The sequence below is a fragment of the Meleagris gallopavo genome, chromosome 3, assembly GCF_000146605.3.
Source record: "Meleagris gallopavo isolate NT-WF06-2002-E0010 breed Aviagen turkey brand Nicholas breeding stock chromosome 3, Turkey_5.1, whole genome shotgun sequence".
Taxonomy (NCBI): domain Eukaryota; kingdom Metazoa; phylum Chordata; class Aves; order Galliformes; family Phasianidae; genus Meleagris; species Meleagris gallopavo.
Window position 1 is genome coordinate 32,098,189 of NC_015013.2, and position 11,713 is coordinate 32,109,901.

At 36.8% G+C, this 11,713-nt stretch overlaps 1 long non-coding RNA gene across 1 annotated transcript in view; it reads left to right on the top strand.

The window, feature by feature from the left end:
• Nucleotides 1–5,367: 5,367 nt before the first annotated feature.
• The window catches only part of LOC104910190, a 9,256-nt gene continuing 2,910 nt past the window's right edge, over nt 5,368–11,713 (top strand). The window contains exons 1-2 of the long non-coding RNA XR_004159205.1: nt 5,368–5,431; nt 8,458–8,656. This is a non-coding gene — a long non-coding RNA (uncharacterized LOC104910190). The remainder of the gene's footprint in view (nt 5,432–8,457; nt 8,657–11,713) is intronic.

Genomic DNA, 11,713 nt, shown 5'->3' on the forward strand with positions numbered 1-11,713 from the left:
GATGGTCAAGGCAAGTGGTAAATTCTGGAGCCAGGATAAAGATGGGATTTCTTTTGAGGAGCAACATGATGAAGACTATTTTTGTTAGTTTATTTTTTCCTGCAGATATTCAAAACTCTCTAATCGGTGATTGAGAATATAGGGAGAGGTGATTCTATAAGGTAATAATTGATTGTTTCATCAGTTTGGGGAACCAGTCAATAGTGACTGAGTAAGAAAGGATAAATTCAGAGAATGTTTTTGTTTGCTACTCCTTTTTTTTTTTTAATTTTTTAAACATATATTTAGAAGAGCTGTTTCTATGATCTGCAAACTGTTACAATAATGGTAAAAGCCTATATTGAGGGTTCAGCATATTCTCACAAGCTGTGGAGGAAATGTAGAAAATGAAGAGTAAAAAAGCATTGGTATAAGCTTTTTTCATATATCTCCTGGTGTTGCACAATAGAGCAAGCAATCCCTGTGTGCAATTATGCATTTTCAGAGGGAATAATGATTAAAAAAAAGAATATAGGTTCTAAAGCCGGAGTTAAATTTAATGATATTCTATATAAGCAGATAGTGTTTCTTCTTCATTTTCTTTGGAAAATGTTTAAAAATTTCCATATAATAAATAACCCTCTCTACTTGTTTTGATAATTTACAACTTTCCAATATCCCATTTCTCCCTCAAATATTGATTATTAATTCCTCTCACTCTGAAGAATTCATTCTATTTAAATATTTATAAAGAATTAATGTGTGCCACCTTGATCATTACTTAATCAGGTTATGTAACGTTTTTTAATCTTGTCTCGCAAGCAAATCCTTTAGCTTCTTCATTTTCATTTTTGCTCTCCTCTGGGCTCCAGCAAATCTGAGAGTACATGTTTCTTCCGAGGTGGGAGTCTAGCCCCCTGGAGTTAAGGAAGAAAAAACTAACACACAAAAAGGCAACAATAATGCAGTAGCAGTATGGGGGAAAAACAACACCCACAGCTCTACAACCCAATTTTGTTTCTATCTCAGAGAATTACTGTCAACAGGTAATACAAAGATATAGCTGCAATAGTTTATCTGAAATATTTCTCCTGTACAGTTTAATTTATAAAAGAAATAGGTTATCTTTTGAGAGTATTTATTTATGTACTCCTTTCTAATTTGTGTCATTTTTATGAACCATCCCGTTATTCTACCACTACACAGAAAGTAGGATTTTTTTTAATCTTTCCAGACTGAAAAATACTTTTTTCTGCTTAGGTTGAAGGTCTTCTGGTTTGTCACTGGAAGGCCCCTTTACTTGCTGATTTCTACTCATTAGAGTGGTAGTTTATCCACCTTCAAATGTCTCTGCTCTGTGTCACAGACACTTATTTGTTCTCCAGCCATCAAAGTGTATTAAAATTAACAGCAGTCATCACATGAGTGGAGGGTAGCCGTTTTCAGACACACAGATAGTTATATACTCACAGCAGGAAACTTGCAATCAAATTCTAACAAAAGGTCACATTTGCAATAAGTAAAGGAAAATGTAGGTAATTGGTTATGGAATCAGTTAATATCTTTGCGGGCCTTGAAAGGTACTCTGATGGACTTGAAACCCTTTTGTTCAAGTAATTAAAACTGAGGTATTGTTATAGTATTAAAAGCCAAGGAAATTCTTCGTGCTCTGTGAAATAGTGTCGCTACAATGGCAAACAGAGGGAAAATTTTTCGTAATTTGTTTGAAAAGACCTACAGACCTGGCTGAAATGCAGAAATGAAATAGGGAACAACACGAAGATTAGCCCTTACAAAAGCATATATTTACACCCAGTATTAAATACACACCTACAGTATGCCTTGTCTGGCTTAGGTCTGTGGCCCCTTCATTAACATCAGATTGCAGTGTTTGAGGGGCCTTCCAGGGATGTAAGGACACCTGTCTGCCTCAGTAGCAATGAGTGACTTTTTGAGGATGCACTTTGGCTGAAATTCTGATTCTTTGAGTAGTATCTACACAACCAAGGGAAAAGGTACGTGCTGCAAATAGCAGCCAGAGCATGGAGCTGAGACCTTACAGAGCGTTCACAGGAAAAAGCCATGGAAATGTGCTGAGGAAATGTGCTTTGTCAGAGGCTCTTTTTTTCCTCTAGTTCTATCTAGGAATTTCTCACAGTTTCCACTATGACTGGGGACCAGTTTTTGAGGTTTCAAGTGTGTAGCACTTCTTTTATCCATTGAAAATCAAAAATGGCACCCAATAGTCCTCAGCAGATTGTTGTGGGATCCCTTGAGCAGAAAGTGACATAGCACACACCTTCCTGTTTGTGCTTTGAATTGTACAAACAGAGAGCCTTCTGGATACAAAAGAGGTATGTGAAACTATGTCTGAGTCTGTGAGCTTAGGCATTTAGCAAGGAGGAGGAAGGCATGGTTAAAACTTCTGCTTGAATAGTAATCCAACAGCCATTAAATGTACTCCAGGCCTTACTTTCTGTCCACCAAGTGCTCTGTCTACTCGTCTAGGCAGTCAAACATCATACTGACTTCTCTGTGACAATTCATTTCTCATGCTACCATTAACATTTTGACCCTTTCTACTCACCAATTTTGCTCCAGAATAGAATCATAGAATCACCAAGGTTGGAAAAGACCATCAAGATCGTCAAGTTCAACCATCCACTTACCACCAATATTTCCCCACTAAACTATGTCCCTTAGTACAATGTCTGAATGTTTTTTGAACACCTCCAGGGATGATGACTGCACTACCTCCCTGGGCAGCCTGTTCCAGGACCTCACCACTCTTTTGGAAAAAAAAAATTTCCTAATATGCAACATGAGCCTCCCCTAGTACAACTTGAGACCATTCACTATAGTCCTATTTCTAGGCAGAAGGGGAGAAGAGGCCAATCCCCACCTTGCTACAACCTCCTTTTAGAGAGTGGTAAGGCCTCCTCTTCTCTAGACTGAACAATCCCAGAAATAGCACTTATGGAACTTCCTGGTAGCTTAGGGGATGCTGTTGCTGAGCTCTTGCTGCTCCCATCACCACTGAGTGCCCTTCCTGCTACACAAACAGATTAGATAGAGGAACTTCTCCGTATACCTTGAAGGAGCTTTATGTCTCTTAAAGATACTCAAAGCAAACCTGGGATCTTTCTTAGGTATGACTGGTATTTGATGTAGAGTCATAGAAGAAGCTAGTGGGCTTCTAGGTGTCCTCAAGCTGAGGCAGGTGAGCCTGTGCTGTTTCTGATGAACAAGGGGATTGTAATTTCAGCTCCCTTAATTGAAGATAAAAGCTCATGGAGATCTTCTTATGTCTGGAAGTACTCTGAAAATGGTTTGGAAAATTCATTACTAATTTACAACAGGAAAACTTAAACATTTATCCTTTCCATTAAATATTCTACTGGCTAAATCATTCTAAAAAAAAAATGTCCCAGACCATATCTTGGGATGGCATTGATATTCTCTAGCAAAAAAATTGGGAAATGGAAGAGCGGTTCCAAGGCAAATTGAAAATCTCCTTAAGAGGAATGATGCATTTCATAGCTCTCAGAGGAATCCTTTCAAGACTCTACAACGTTAGGTGGAAGAACGGGGTCAATTTCAAACTTTTCTGTTTTTTCTCTAATTCTAAGAATTAAAACCTCACTTCTAGTAATTGAAAATCCATAAGGAGGTCACATCCAATGCTTCTTGCAGGAAGAGATTCTGTTCTTTGAATTGTTTCAGGGACAGCCTCCAGGCTCAGTGCTTGCCTTCCCACGTGTCTATTGTTCATGTCATCCTTATCTCTGTATTGTAGTTAGTATTTCTCCCCAGAGATGTTCCTGTCCGGCCCAGGTGAGAAAAATTTGTGAAAAACATTCAAAAACTTTGAATTTTTAATATCAAATATTTCAGATAACTGTATATTTTCTGTGAACTGTATGTGGGAAGAAAGGGAAGAACACCTCTGTCTAGCAATACGCCAGCTCTATTTGAAGATCTTTCCCCAGAGTCAGCAAGAAGGATGATAAAAATGCATTTCCTGAATTGTTATATGGAGAATATTTGTTCAGTTCTAATTGAAACTGTTGCAGGAAGCTCTTTGTAAATTTGACAGTCTTTCAACTAATAGGAAGGGGAAATGTACCCAAACATCTTCTGATACTTAAGTAATCAATCACAGATGGAAATTAGAAGTTTGAGTGAGAAAATATTTGGATTACTGATTGCAGTAGGTAAGAGTTACTTCATAGGTTCATATAACTTTGCCTAAACAATCTGCTATACAATTTCAAATGACAAACATACAAAAAGAAATGATGGCAGAGTTTTTGAGTATGAGAGAGATTGAGTTGTTGCAATTAATTTACCCATTGAGAAGGTGAAACAATGGAAATGCTGAATAAAATAAGTAAGACTCTCTCAACGTCTTACTTCTTTCTAATCTAAATTGTGGTTAACATTATATCTAGTCTAAAATTTTCATGGAAGCTGATGATTTTTATACTTAGATATTTTGGGAGGAACGCATGAAACTTTTTCAGGATATTGTCTGTCAAAATAGTTGGCCATGTGAGTAAAAAAAATTCAAGTCCTGTAATCTGAAGCTTTCAGAGCTCACCTCGCTCAGATTGTTTGAAGAGAAGCTTTAGATGTGACTTTATCACTGGCAACAGGAATTTCATTGTGAAAAAGAGCTCTGACAGTGGGGGCTTACAGTCTTGTTGACAAAAGCACCCTGAGAGTCTACTGAAGCAGACATCATTTCTTGGAATAGAATACTATTTATGAGGGCTGCTCTGAAAGTAATGCCTCCTATTTTATTACGTTGGCCCACGACCTCAGAGGCAGATGTTGGTGGTATGGCAGTAAAGGATGAACCTTCCCACCAAGATTCCAGTACATTTTGTCACCATGTGACAGATGGCAGCAGAGGAGCTTCTGACTTGGGATTAGGCATGAAGCAATGATGTGTCATTGAATTCCTCCATGTAGGGAAAAAATGGCACCCACTGACATTAATCGATGCTTTCTGAACATTGATGGAGACCAAACAGCTGGTGTGAGCACAGTGAAACTGTGGGTGGTTTCAGCAGTGGTGGCTGCCACAGTGGGTTACCTCCACTGGTGCAGTTTTATGAACACGGATGCAGGATCTTGTTCAATTCTGGCAAAAAATACGTAGCTAATGGTGGTGGCTATATCGAAAAATAGTGCTTCATAGATCAGAATTTTCCTTGTCAAACAGTGTTATTGTGCTCATCATTTCCACTGTCATTACCAAGGAAGCAAATAGGAGGCATTACTTTTGGAGCAATCTGTGTATTTACTGTGAGTATAACTGAGCATTTGTTGCGTGTACATCTAATCAGTTTCCTATCCTGATAGCATCTTGGTTTCTCCTGTTCTCAGACTTCTGCTGACTGAAACATACAACTCTGGTGCTTGAAGGAAGGTGTTTGATTAGTTAACGGTGGGTGATATTTAATTTCTCCAAGATGATGATCTAATCATTCCTTCTTTCTTCATCAAATGTATCAGAACATCCTGATGAATGGGCTTCAGCTTACTTGGTTATTTGTTTTTTTTGTTGTTGTTGTTGTTTTTTTTCCCTCCCAGAAAATTTTGAAGAAAACATTTAAATTAATAGTTTGGTCCTCAGAGACTTGATTTAATTATTTTTCTGTTGTTAATTTCTCTATGTCTCTCCTAACAAAATCCCACTGGAGCATTCACAACACATTTCAGAAGTGACCTCTCTCCTATAAACTTTCTGCTGCACATTTCCAGTGTGAAAATTTCCTTATTTAGATGGAACAAAGCCTCCTGTTCCAATAACTGCAGAATGAGTCAGATACACATTAAATATACATGTTAAATTTGAGTTATTTCTATAGAATTTGTGTTTGATTCTGCTCATGGAAAGTCCCCATCCATCTTTTAAAACCCCAACACCATTGCTGGCATCCTAATAACTTCTTTATCCATCTATCCATCTATCCATCTATCCCTCTATCCATTTGTCTACCTATCTACCTACCTACCTACCTATCTACCCATCTAACTCTTATTGAAGACAGGAATGTTTAAGTAATAAGTGTTTTTTCTGAATTGAGGAAGCTGTTGTTTTGCAGGACCAACCTTTGCTAATAGGGTACTTGATGACAGGTGTACCTCGTTGGAAAGTCCCAATAGAGCCAAAAATCTTCACAGGATCAGATCAGTTCTGTGAACACCTTTGACAGAGGTTAGGGAGAAAAATCAGTTTAAACAGTAAGCAAATCTCCTGACCTGACCTCCTGCCTCTCTGCCTGGTTTTCTGGGTAGAGGAGAACAGAAGTTTATTTGGCCTTCTTATTTCTCCTTACAAGGCTGTGAGAGGCAGTGCTCACTGCTAGTCAAATAGCAAAGGCTCTCTTTCCTTTATGCATTCCCAAAAAGAGATGTATTGAAGGCATCAAAGGTTTGGTTCACTGTAGATAGATTAGCTTATCATGTGTGTTTTGTAAATATTAGAAGGTCTGGGGAGTGGAATAATAATCCTTATTTATAAAATATTTACAGTATATCTGTTCATAAAGCTGATAAACAAGTAATTTCACAAAACCAGTTTAAAATGTCCTTTTATTTTCTAAAATCTCAAATTAGTTCTGCTCTCAGGATAATTCTCACTGTAAATTTTATGTTACATATTTAATACTATTTGGTTTCAAGTAATTATCTGTTTTAAATCTTACAGTTTTCGTGTATGCCCCAAGGCAACTGTGTATAGAGCTATCAAAAAGAGAAAAAGAATGAAAGAGATAGTATATTCAAAAAGAAGAACAAAATATGTAAAGTTTTGTCATATTTTTACAAACCCATGTATATTTATCATAATTTCTAATTATTCTTTTTGCTTTACTGCATATTATTAGCTTAATTGAACCATAAAGTTTAGACTAATGACACCAATTTGTCTTTCATTATACTTTGCTCTATTAACTTTTACAAATGGATTCATCTCAGCCACTGATTGATGGGCACACAGCAACTGTACTAGATTTCTCACTTGCAAACAGCTGCATTGCATTTTCTGTTCTTGGAAAATGCTTTTCTTTTTTGCTGTTTTTTGTGGGGGAGGGGGAGAGGGAGGCAGGATTTGAGGTTTTATCCTTTATTCTTGTGTTAAATGTTAAGTGTACAAAATATACTTTCCTCTTCCATTCATTACCCCTTCTTAGCCTTCATTAGCCCATATACCACCAACAGTAATAAGAGTTAAAGTTGTCAATTATTTCAAGAGATCATTTTCAAAATGAAATGCTTTGTTTAGTATCCCAGGAAAACCCTATCCACTTCAGGATTTTGAAGACCTCAGTGGTCTTCACTATCAGGAATTTCTCTGACATGTGATGGGAATTCTGTGAGAAAGTAAATGCACATATATATCTTCTCTTGGGAAGGTGAGCGAAAACAAAATAAAAAAGCATAACTATCAAATTACACAAAAATAACAAAGAAAATTGCAAAAAAATAATTGTGGGAAGCTATTGCAGGGCCACTTATCTACTTCGTAATTTGAATCAATGCTGAACAACACAGTCCTCATATCCTTTTCTAGTCTCTTTGCAAATCCAATTAAACTGCAGGGGAAACAATGAATATTGGAATTTAGCTGATCTTCCAGCTGAGTCCAGTCTGATCAGTGGACACCTGAGCCAGCTTCACAAGATCAAGTGATGCTCTGCCTTGCCTGAACCTATCACCAACAATCAGTTCCATGGTTATTGTGCGTGTCCTGTGAGGGCTTCTGAATATCCAACCTAGCTGATAGCTTTGAAAAATACATATTTTTCCTAATTTTTCCATTCTTACTGAGGACAGATGAAAAAAATGAAAAGTTGAAAGGCAGTCAAGCAGAAAGAGTGTAGGAATAGAGAAGGGGACCCTCATGAGGAAAGAAGAGGAAAGGGAGTGAAATTAAAATATCCAAAATAGTTAAGAAAATGCAGGGGGAAAGAAGCAGTACAGAGAGAGCAGTAACCCTGGTAGTGTTATGGCAACCAGAAGTCCCTCACTGCAGTAGAAATATTGCTCTTCCTGTCTGTGGAAATGGCTTTTTGTGCACCTTACTCAGTAGAAAGAGTAGTGTGCTTCTTCCTAGACTATAACATCCCAGGAGGTGTGTCCCTGCACAGTAACTTTGTGAAGGAAAGAAAACACTTTGGAACCAGTATGAAGCCTACTGACCAGAAAAATTTACATTTACAATTTGATACTCCAAATAATATCTTCCACAAAGCCACTGTTTCACCAGATAAAGGTGTTGTAACTTGCTTTCGTTTCACCTTGCAATTATAGTGGAATTCTGGAGATGGCTAAAAATATGGGAAAAAATTGGGTTTAAACAGTGACTCAATAGCAAGAAATAGCATGAAAGGAGGACAAAAGGTTCTGCATTTTTCCGTTTGTCCATCACAATGTTTTATGTATTTGGATGTTTTCTTGTTTGTACAGATCTTAATGTAAGTGGTCTCAAGTTTCCGAGTTTCTGTGAGTTTCCAGTGTTTCAAGTGAATGTCAAACTGCTGGGCTAACAGAAAACATCTCCTTGGGTGTGATTTTCTGGAAGTTGAAGTGGCTTCGGTTTCAGCTTGGTGTAGAGGTGAAGATAGCGAACAGAAGGAGAGCAAGTGACAGCTGCAGACTGCCTACGGTAATTGGTCTTGCCCAGTAAGGTGTGATGGGGGCATTTTATCATTTTATTAGGTTAGTTTCTACATATCTGCAAACATATATAGAAATTGTAAAACAGTTTTGACCTGTAAAACAATTAAATTATTGCAAAGCAAATGAGATTTAATAATAAGTAATATATGTAGGGACCCTGCGTTTGTCATCTGCACTGAGATCCTTGAATACAAATAATTCACATTTTCAAGCTTTGTCATGCAACCAGCTTGGCTGCACCCTGCGTTTCTAAACAAGTTTCCCCAGCAATCACATATCTTTTTAAGTCATGGCTTAAGAACTGATTTCACATGTATCAGTGCTTCAAAGAAAGCTGTGAGAACTGATGATGTTTCTAAACTCCTGCAAAGCATTTGTTATCTGTACACATCTTAAATTTACTAGCCAATGACTATGGTTTGAAAACTAAGATATATTACTGAGATTTTCATGGATGCTTAAGTTACCTTATGTGTTTCCTTTCTTTGGAGGTTTTTAATAAGGGAAATAGCTGTATTTTTTAAGCAGACATAGAGGCTTCCTTTGTCTACAAGTCGCCACACCCCATATGTCACATAAAGGGACATCTAGTGAGCATATCGCATTCTGCAACAAAACATATCCTTACTGCATTATTGAGCACCAGACCATACGTTCATCAAGCTAAACTTCATTGCAGGTAGTCCTGCGATTATCTAATTTGTATATGAAGCAGTTATATCTTCTCTCCATGCACATTTGAAATGGAAATACCATGTTACTAGGCAGCTATTAAGTTTGGATCGTGTTTTTGGTATTTATGTTTGAAAGGACAACTGTGAGTGTTATTCAACAAATTAGCTAGTTTTTTAAATTATTATTTCTACTATGTGGATCTGGAAATAGTTTATAGTAGATAATATGAATACCTCTTTCTTCACTTGAAAGTAGTGTTTCTTTAACTTATGATATAGTGTCTCAGTGTTTTATGCTGACACGTATAATGATAAATCATTTGGGCTTTCCATATTTAAACTTTCATTCTTTTCCTAATCTTATTTTAACTAGAACAAAAGAATATAAAAAGAGATAAAATACTCCCCTTGTTCTGGAGTAAATGAAATCACCATAAATAAATTGCTTCCTAATTTTAATTTTCTGTTATTCTTTGCCTCGCTTTCTATGTCATTCTTCCTGATGGCAGGAACAAGGAATAGAAAGCAAGTGTCATTTCACTGGAACGCAAAACACAATTTTCTTATTGATTTGCTCACTGTGGCCATCCATGTCTCTATTAGTACATAATTTCATGAAGTTCTACAAAAGATTTTTCCTAGATTTTTTAAAGGCAATATAGGCAATAATTATGTTAAAAATCAGGAAAAAAAAACATTATAACAGCAATGCCAATGTCCAGTTTTCTTCCTAATTGAGATATGTGTTCCATGTCTTTCTCTTCTTGTTAGTGAGAGGCCATTTCTCCCCCCCTTGCTTAAAATATTAGCAAAGTTTGTTCCTGAATTTTCCAAGGAAGATGTGTTAGCTGGCACAAAGTTTTTCACACACAATTAGAAGAGAAGTGGATTGCTTTTTACCATAAGAACATTTTTCTCTGCATGTTTTAAACAATGATTTTCTGGACACATATTTTTTGTCTCAAAAAAACTCTGTAGCTTATGAAGTTGTTGTTATTTTGCTGTGATTTTATATGGAATGGAAGGGTGAGGAAAAGGTCAGCAATAACTCTGCTGTTGCATTTTCACTGGGAAAAACATAATATTGATCGATAAGAAAATGGAAAAAGCACAACTATTAGCGTCTTACTTGATCTTCTCCGACCTTTACCCTGCCATGTTGATTTTATTCTTAAATGTTATGTCTGTTGTTCCAAAGGTTTGTCCTGTTTAGTCTTTTATTTAATTAATACATGATCTTCTTTACTCCCTCTAATGTTAAAACATGAAATTCGGTTTCATTCCTTGTTGAACCATTGTCCTCTTTACACTCAGAAATGCACATTGGGTAATGACTCTGTGTAGGAACTGGCCTGCTTAGAACTGTTCCAGAATCGAAATCAATGGGTACTTAACTTCACCAAATTGTTTTACAGGTCCCCTAGGAAAATTAGCTTTAAGTATGTGGAAGCTCTTTAAAATGCAAATTTTAATTTTGATATAAACCCACAGGCTTTTAACCTTTCTGTGTATTGACTGTAGAGCAGAAAATGTGGCACCGCAAGTCAATACTTCACTAAATACATATATACCTGCTAAGTTAGTGGCTACAAAATGTACTTAGTGGAGGAGCCCTCTGTGCCCTAAGGGCCATCTGCCTATGATACTTGGTGCATAAAGTACTTAATATGTATGTTTACAGGACAGGGATAGGAATAAGACTGAAACAGGGCTGGGAGTCCTGGTAAAATCACTAGTGTGACTTAGTTTACCTTCTGGCCCCAAATCTTCTCTGACAAAGAAAGTAAAACATATGTTTCGGCAATAATGAGGCATATATATATATGTATGTATATATAGAGTGTCTTATATTATATATGTATAGGTAGCAAGGGTAATGGGAGGACGGTTGGACTAGATGATCTTGTAGATGCTTTCCAACCTTGTGATTCTATGATTCTATAATTCTATATATTATTCTTCAAGGTAGAAGAAAATATTTCAATATAGTACACAAAGATAAATACATATAGAAAAGGCAAGAAGTAGAATTTGTGGCTGTTGGATGTTTGGCTGAATCCCACTCCTGCTTGCATTTCTTCTTCTACAAAAGGGCAGAATCCAGACCCAAACTTCTGGAGACTCAGGTCACTCATTTGTGGCTTCAGAGAAGTAATTACTGAATTCACTGCGTTAATAATGTAACTCACAGCTACATTCTGAGTTGTAACTGGTTTTGCAATTTGTTATTTCACTTGGTTTAAATGGAAAAGGCTCTGGTAGGTTCACCTCAGATGCAGTTCTGTTTAGCAGAAGGAAAGAAACAATGTAATTTGCAGTCCTAGAATAAAATAGGATTCAGAAACAAGTCAGATAACTGTAATAAGGCT